Below are 9,454 nucleotides of genomic sequence, written 5' to 3' on the forward strand. Positions count from 1 at the left end.
TTCATCTCTACTTATGGCTGAGTAATATTCCATTATATATATGTACCACAGCTTCTTTATCCAATCATCTGTTGTAGGACACTTCATTTGCTTCCATGTCCTGGCCTCTGTGAATAATGCTGCTATGAACATCGGTGTGCAAATATCTTTTTGGATATGGATTTTCAAGTCTTTGGGGTAAATACCCAGTAGTGGGCATTCATACCGTTTTCCATAGTGGCTGTACCAATTTGCAGTTCCACCAGCAGTGTATGAGGTTTCCTTTTTCTCCACATCCTCTCCAGCATTTGTTATTACTTGTACTGTTGATTATAGCTATTCTAACAGGTGTGAGATGATATCTCATTATAGTTTTGAATTGCATTTCGCTAATAGCTAGTGATGTTAAGCATCTTTTCATATATTTGTTGGGCCATTTCTAGTTTTTAGCTATTACAAATAAAGCTGATATGAACATTCAGGTATCAGTTTTTCTATGAACATTATCTTTATTTCTCTAAGATAAATGCACAAGAATGCAATTGCTGGATCTTTTGGTAATTCCACTTTTAGGTTTAAAAGGAACTGCCAAAGTATTTTGCAGAGTGGCTGCACCATTTCACATCCCATCAGGAATGTGTGAGGGATCCAGTTTCTTCACAACCTCACGACATTTGGTATTAATCAGTGTGTAGGTATAGCCAATTGTTGTTTAATTTTGCATTTCCCTAATGGCTAATGAGGTCGAATATCTTTTCATGCACTTATCTGCCAACTAGTGTCTTCAGTGACATGTCTGTTCAGATATTTTGCCCATTTATAATTGCTTTGTTGGGAATTTTTCTATTCAGTTTTGAGAGTTTTCTTAATATATTCCAGATAGTAGTCCTTGTTGGATATGTGATTTGCAAATATTTTCTCCTAGTCTTTGTCTTTTATCCTGTTAACTGAGTCTTGTACAGTGCAAAAAGTTTTAATTTGGTGGAGCCCAATTTATCAATTTATCTTTCATGAATCGCTTTTTGCTTTTTTTTTTTTTTTTTGGTGTTAAGTCTAAGTATTCTTTGCCTAGTTTTAGATTCTAAAGATTTTGTCCTAAGTCTTTTAAAAAGAGTTTATTGTTTGTTTTACATTTTACATGTAGTCAGTGATTCATTGGAGTTATTTTTTTGTGTAAGTTGTGAGATTTAGATTGAAGTTTATTGTTTTTTCTATGGATGTCCAATCATTCCACCACCATTTATTGAAAGGCTGTCCTTCCTCCCTTGAATTTCTTCTGCTCCTTGTCAAAAACCAGTTGGCTGTACTTGGTGGATCTCCTCTGAGTTCTCTGTTCTGTCTCACTGGTTTCTGTGTCTCTCCCCTACCGGCACCACACTGTCTTCTTCACTGTGTCTACAGAGGAAGTCTTAAGGTAGCATCTCCCTCTCCAACTTTTTTGTCCTCAAAGTTTCTTTAGCTACCCTAAGGCTTTTCCATATCAATTTTAGAATGAGCTTGTCTAAGTGTACCAAAAACCTTCTTAGATCAGGATAGGACCTGCATTGAACTTATAGATCAATTTGGGGAGAACTGACTTCTTTACCATGTTGATACTTGCAATTTGTGAACATGGTGTGTCTCTCCATTTGTTTAGGTTTCCCTTATACAACAATTCTGTAATTGTCAGCATTTCTAAATATTTTATTTTATTTTTTTTGGAGTGAGTGTGTAAATGGAATTGTTTTGAATTTCAATTTTCATTTGTTCTTTGTTAATATATAGACACGAAATCAATTTTTATAGGTTGTGCAACTTTGCTGAACTCTCTTATTACTTCTAGGAAGTTTTCTTTTGTAGATTCCTTTGGATTTTCTACATAGATAATCATGTTGTTTGTAAATAAGGGCAGTTTAATTTCTTCCTTTACAATCTGTATGCTTTTTCCCACCCTGACCTTGTTGCAGTAGCTAGAACTTCCACTCCTATGTGGAATAAGAGTGGTGACAATGGACATCATTTCTTTGTTCCCAAACAGAGGGAAAGCAGTGAGTCTTTCCTCACCAAGTGTGATACTAGCTGTAGAATTTGTGTAGGTGCCTTTTATAAATTTCAAGGATTCTCCTCTATTCCTAGTTTGCCGAAGGTTTTTTTTTTTTTTTTTTTTTATCTTGAATGAATTTTGGATTTTGTCAATTTTTTTGCATCACTTGATATAATCATTTGATTTTTCTCCTTTAACTTGTTGGTATGGTCAATTACATTGATTTACTTTTAATTCCATGCCTGGAATAAATCCTACTTTGTTTGGGTGCATAATTTTTGTTTTATATTATTAGATTCACTTTGCTCATATTTTGTTGAGGGTTTTTCATCTGAGTTTATGAGAGCTATTGGTCTGTAGTTTCTTTTTTTTGTGGCATCTTTGTCTGGTTTTGGCATCAGGGTAACGCTGACCTCAGTATTCATCTTGTCAGGTAATTTCAACATCTAATTCATCTCAGTGTTGATATACGTTGATTGTCTTTTCTTGTTCATGTGATTTTCCTGGTTCTTGGGGTGACAAGTTAAGTTTTTTTGTATTGTGGATGTTTTTGACATTATATTATGAGACCCTGGATTCTATTTCTTCTTCTTCTTTTAATCAGGTAGCTTTCCTATTCACATGTAGCACAAGGACCAACTAGACATGTATGTTTAGCTCCCTCTTTGGCCCTGCTGATATCTTCTTGACTAAAGTGTGGAACCAACACAAACCACCTCATCCTCTATGAGCGATGCTATAAAATCAACTCCCTGCTGAGCCAGAGAGCAGGAAGTGGTGTTTATTAGTTCTGACTTATAAAGTCACTCCTGGAAGTGATGGAGGCTCAGCTTGCTGCTGGGCCTCAATAAGACTACCCAGGAAGAATCAGAGCACCATCTGCTTCTGCTGGGCAGGGAATGGAAGATGAGCAGCTCACTCAGTCCTGCCCAAACTACCTTGGTAGGGGGATGGATCACTGTTGCCTGATTCTACTAAGTGGCAATAGAAGATCAACTTCTTGCTCAGCCCTGATGAAATCACAGAGGTGTGTTAGATGTAGACTTTCCCTTCATCTTTGGTTGTATTAGGGTGGAAAAACACTTCTCTGTTTTCATTGTTCTTAGGAGAATATACCCATTCCATTCCCCTGCCAAGTCCGGGCTTTGGGACTAGACAGCCCTCACCTGAGTCGTGATCCCACTCCTTGGCAGAGGTGCATCCCTGGGCTGAAGTGTGGCTCATTGCATCCTTGGGCTGAAGTGTGGCACTTGGCACATGATTCTGCAGGTTGGGATTTGGAGGCTCCTGGGCAGTGCCTGCCCGGCCCTATGTTAGGAGGAAGTTCTTCTGACCAAGGTTGAGTGTTCTGCTCTGCTAGCACCATCACTCGAGGTAGTCCTCCTCTTCCTACCCTTGGCCCATGGGCCTTACCAGAGGACACAGAGGCCCCATCTTGCCTTCTCAGAATTTTTTCCATCTTTCCATGCCCACGTGATAATTTGCACAGATGTGTGATCTCAGGTGAGTTGGGGTGGGAGGGGGTCAGTCTTCAGCCTCTCCATGGCTCTTAGCTCTAAGAGCAGAGCTAGGGTGCTGTCAAACTCAGTTGGCCACAATGTCTTGAGTCATAGGAGGCTGAAGGACAGCCCTTCTTAGAAGTCTCTAGAACACTCTCAGTTTGCAAGCAAGGTTAGGGGAGTGGGGCCCTATATCTGAACCTGAATGTGTTTGGTCAGTGAGATGGATAAGGTAGTAGGCAAATGTTTTGGCTGCCCACCCTCCATCTGCCATCTCCTGTATTTCTTTGGAAACCCACACATCTCCCTCTCTTTTGGTCCATGTGGTTTCGATGGAGCCAAACCCAGGGCCTGATCCAGGCCAGTAAGGCCATAGCACATCCTTGGGCCACGATGTGCTCAGAGGTGGTCATGTGGCCAGGTCAAAGCTTTGAAAGTGGCTAAAAAAACACTACCCAATTGTAGGCTATACATAAAAACCTCACTTCAAATTTAACAACATAGGTAAGTTGAAAGTAAGAGATTGAAAACAATATATCATGCAAACATTAACTTTTAAAAAATAAAAGTAACTCTATAAATGTCAGATAGACTTTGAAACAGAGAAAATTACTAGAGACACAAGAGACATTGTGTAATGAGAGAAAAATCAATCTATAAGGAAGACATAATGGTCCCAATCAAACCACAAGCCGTCAAAATGCATGAAGCATTGGTTAATAAAATTATATAGGTTTCAAGTGTACAATTCTATAATACATCATATGTACATTGGATTGTGTGTTCACCACCCAAAGTTAAATTTCCTTCTGTCACCATATATTTGACCCCTTTTACTCTTATCTACCTCCCTTCCTCTCTGCTTTCCCTCTGGTAACCACTAAATTGTTGTCTGTGTCTATGAGTTTTAGTTTGTCTTGTTTGTTTGTTGCTTTCAAAAATAAATCTAATTTTTAAAAGGTGTAAAACTAAAATAATACAATACCAAAATAAAATTTTTGCTACTTAAAAAAATGCATGAAGCAAAAACTGGTACATCTGAAAGGAGAAGCCACAATTATATTTGGAGACCTCAATGCCTTCATTTCAGCAACTGACAGAACTACCTAACAGAAAATCGTCAATGATATAGATGGAATGACCAACATAATCAGCCAACAGAACCTAACTGACGTTTATAGAACTCCACTCAGTAACAGCAGAACACATTATTTCCAAGCACACATGGAACATTCACCAAGGTAGACCATATCCTGGGCCATAAAACAACCCTCAACAAATTTTTAAATGTGAAACCATACAGAATGTGTTCTTCGACCCTAAAAGAACCAAACCAGAATTAATAAGAGAAAGACAACAGGAAAATCTCTAGATACTTGGAAATTAAACAACACACTTTTAAATAATCTATGGGTCAGAGAGAAATTCTCAAAGGAAAAAAATCCAAATATGTATGATTAGACAAAAACAGTGCTGGGAAGGAAGTTTGTAGCACTTAAATGTTTACATCAAAAATTGATAATTTAAGTTTCTGCCTCCAGATATTAAAAAGGAAGAAAAAATAAACCAGAGGGAAATAAAATATAGAAAGGAGATAATAAAAATAAGAGCAGAAATTAATGAAATTGAAAATATTTAAAAATTAGAATATGCCAAAAAAAAAAAGCTGCCCCCCGCAACTAAATCAATTAAACTAACAAACTTGTAGCAAGACTGACAAAAATAAAAAGGGAGAAGACTCAAATCACCAATATCGGGAATGAAGTAGGGGACATCATTACAGATCTTGCAGCTGCTAAAAAGCTAATAAAAAAATACTACAAATAAATTTATGCTCATAAGTTCAACAATTTAGAAGAAATAGACTAATCCCTCAATACCACAAACTATGAAAACTCATCCAAGATTAGATAATATCAATAGTCTTATAACTGTGAAAGGCATTGAATTTGTAGTTTGAAAGCTCCCAAACTAGAAATCTCCAGGCCCAGATATTTTCACTGGAGAATGCTACTAAACATTTAAAGAAGTAACACCTATTCTATGTAACTTCTAAAAAACAGAAGAGGAGGAAACAGTTTCCAATTCATATAATGACGTCTTCAACAAGTAAATGGCTAAACCAACTTTAGTACATGTAGTATACCATGGAATGCTTCTCAGCAATAAAAGAGAATAAACTGTTGATACACCCAACAACTTGGATGAATCTCCAGGGAATTATGCTGAGCAGAAAAAGCTAATTCCTGAAGATTATATACTGTGTGGTTATACTTATATAACATTTTTGCTTCTTAAAAAGGCAGAAGTATAGAAATGAAAAAGAGATTAATAGTCATCATGGGTTAAAGAGCAAGCTGGGGGCAGGAAGCAATAATAAGAAGATAAATAAAGAAGATGAGCTCAGGGTTTCAAACCCCAGCTCAAACTCTTCATTGATGGCTTAAAATCTACATCTGCCCTGAAACCCTTATCTCCTGTAGCAGCCACAGAGCTGAGATTTCTTTAAACCCAAAACAGAATCTCATCCTGTGAGTGGCTGAATAACAAAGCAAATTAAAGTCCTAGTATAATAATTTGCTATTATACAAAATGAGGGCATTGATTGGGAAAGAATGGGGTCCTAAAAGTTGGAAGAGGGACACACAAAGATTAGAATAAAACTGGGAACATGGACCTCTAAATTCTGCTGGGCCACCTTTGCCAGCAGAAGCAGCCTTCACATCCCTGCCTGAGAAGTTAGGCTTCCTTTACCTGAAGAACCTGTAATGAACCCACCCCTCTTTGCTTCTGGATGTGTGACTAGACTTAAGTCCCAACAGTCATCAAAAGGTGAGGTACAAAATGTGATCCATGAGGAGGTGTAATAAACCCCTAAAAATGACAGGATTTGTCTAATTTATATAAACAGAAATCCAAGGAACATGTGTAGGAATGGATATTAATGGTGTGAAATACTGTTGAAGGAACATCAAGTTGGATCAGGAAGATACGGGCCTATTAATCAGAGATTCTGAATTTAATGTTGCAGCTTGTAGTGGGATGATAAAAAGAGGCTTTGGCAACATGTTTGGTTGCTTGGCAAAAATGTGGACCAAAAGGTGTCTCACAGTAAATGAAACTGAAATGTCAGACTTGTCTCAGTTTACCATAGAGGAAGGAATCCAAAGGTTTAGAAAGATTACTGTATTAGAGTAAATTTGTCACTTAAGATCTGCTCATCATCCTGGGAAGACATACCTTTCAACATATCATGACTGAAAAATAAATTTGTGAAAGGAGTCACGGTATCCTTGAAGAGCTCTGTGATCCCAGTTCTCCATAGGTCAGAAATTACAGTAGAAACTGCTGTAACTAAGTTGAAAAAACCTAAATGCAATGCGGATGATAAAATCCCAGGGTAACAGAGACCAAGTGACAGCTTTAATTTCCAAAGGCAAGGTGCGTGTAGTTACCATAAAAGACAACAGAGTCAAAGCAGCGATCAGAATAGTCTGATTTGCAGAGAACTACTTGTTGACTAAGTGATTGCAGCGTTCCTACAAGTGAAACATATGGGCAGTCTAATAAACATTTACTTGATCTGTATGAGCAGAAAAATTCTAGGTCAAGTGGAACAAAGTCTAACCTGGATCATAAAAGCAGAGAGTCACAACCCTCAATATATTTCCAGAGTTGAGCCAGTTTGAAGACCCAGGACCCCTTGAATAAAAGACAGGTTGGGTCCTGTGGAAGAAAAAGGGGTTCTATGGAAAGTAACCTCACAGGGTGATCTGATCATATATTCCTAAATGGGCAGGTCATGGTGGATAGTCACACCCAGGCATTTACCTTTTGATTTATTTATTTATTTTATTTTTTATTAAGTTTATTGGGGTAACATTGGTTAATACAATTATATAATTTTCAGGTGTACATTATAATTTGACATCTGTATATTCTATTGTGTGTTTATCACCCAAAGTCCAGTTTCCTTCAGCTACCTTATATTTGATCCCCTTTACCCACTTCGTCCTACCTCTAACCCCCTATATTTGACCCCCTTTACCCCATCTACTTCTCCCCTCTTTCCCCACCCCCGCCCTCTGGTAATCACTAGTCCATTGTCCATGTCCCTGAGTCTCTGTCCTGTTCATTTGTTGCTTTTAGGTTTATATCCCATATATAAGTGATATCATGTGATTTTCAACTTTTTCTGTCTGGCTTACTTCGCTTAGCATGATTATCTCGAGGTCCATCCATGTTGTCACAAATGCAGTATTTCATCTCATTTTATGGCTGAGTAATATTCCATTGTATGTATGTGCCACAGCTTCTTTATCCAATCATCTATCGTAGGACACTTCGGTTGCTTCCATGTCTTGGCCACTGTGAATAATGCTGCTATGAACATCAGTGTGCAAATATCTTCTTGGATATGGATTTTCAAGTCTTTGGGGTAAATACCCAGTAGTGGGATTGCTGGATCATATGGTAGATCAATTCTTAGTTTTTTGAGGAACCTTCATACTATTTTCCATAGTGGCTGTACCCATTTGCAGTCCCACTGGCAGTGTATGAGGGTTCCTTTTTCTCCACATCCTCTCCAGCATTTGTTATTACTTGTCCTGTTGATTATAGCTATTCTAACAGGTGTGAGATGTTATCTCATTGTGATTTTGATTTGCATTTCCCTAATAGCTAGCAATGTTGAGCATCTTTTCATATGTTTATAGGCCATTTGTATGTCCTCTAGGGAGAAGTGTCTGTTGAGGTCCTCATCCTTTTTTTGATTCGATCGTTTGTCTTTTTGTTGTTATTGAGTAGTATGAGTTCTTTATATATTTTGGATATTAGGCCCTTATTGGAAGCGTTGCTTGCAAATATATTTTCCCATTGAGACGGTTGTCTCTTTACCTTGCTGACGATATCTTTTGCTGAGCAGAAACTTTTTAATTTGATGTAGTCCCATTCAATTATTTTTGCTTTTACTTCCCTTGAGGTCAAATTCATGAAATCCTCTTTAAGTCCAAATTCCTTGAGTTTCATTCCAATGTTTTCTCCTATGCATTTTATTGTCACAGGTCTTTTATATTAATTTTGCTGTGTGGTGATAGACAACAGTCTAGTTTCATTCTTTTGCAGGTGGCCTTCCAATTTTCCTAGCACTATTTATTGAAGAAGCTTTCCTCTCTCCACCTTATGTTTTTAGCTTTTTTGTTGAAAATTATTTCCCCGTGTAAATATGGGTTTACTTCTGGACTCTCGATTCTGTTCCACTGGTCTGTGTGTCTGTTTTTCTGTCAATACTATGCTGTTTTGATTACTGTCGCTTCGTAGTATAATTTGAAGTTGGGCAGAGTGATGCTTCCAACCTCATTCTTTTTTCTCAGGCTGGCTCTAGCAATTTGGGGTCTTTTGTGCTTCCATACAAATCTGATGATTTTTTGTTCTATTTCTTTAAAAAAAATGCCGATAGGATTTTGATGGGGATTGCATTAAATCTGTATAATGCTTTAGGTAATATGGTCATTTTAACTCTGTTGATTCTTCCAATCCAAGAACACAGCCTATCTTTCCATTTCTTTGTATCTTCTTCGGTTTCTTTTAATACGGTCTTATAGTTTTCATTATATATTTTACATGTTTCAATACATTTATTCTTAGATATTTTATTCTTTTTGTTGCAATTGCAAAAGTAATTATTTTTTACACTTCATTTTCTGATACTTCATTATTAGAGTGTCAGCGCGCTATGTATTTTTAAACGTTGATTTTGTAACCAGAAACTTTACTGTGTTTGCTTATTGTTTCTAGTAGTGTTCTTGTGGAATCTTTAGGGTTTTCTATATAGAGAATCATGTCATCTGCAAATAGTGACAGTTTGACTTTGTCGCCTATGTTGATGTCTTTTATATCTTTCACTTGTCGGATAGCACTGCTAAGACTTCCAATGTCGGATTGAATAACAGTG

The sequence above is a fragment of the Pteropus alecto genome, unplaced genomic scaffold (genome assembly GCF_000325575.1).
Source record: "Pteropus alecto unplaced genomic scaffold, ASM32557v1 scaffold260, whole genome shotgun sequence".
Lineage (NCBI taxonomy): Eukaryota > Metazoa > Chordata > Mammalia > Chiroptera > Pteropodidae > Pteropus > Pteropus alecto.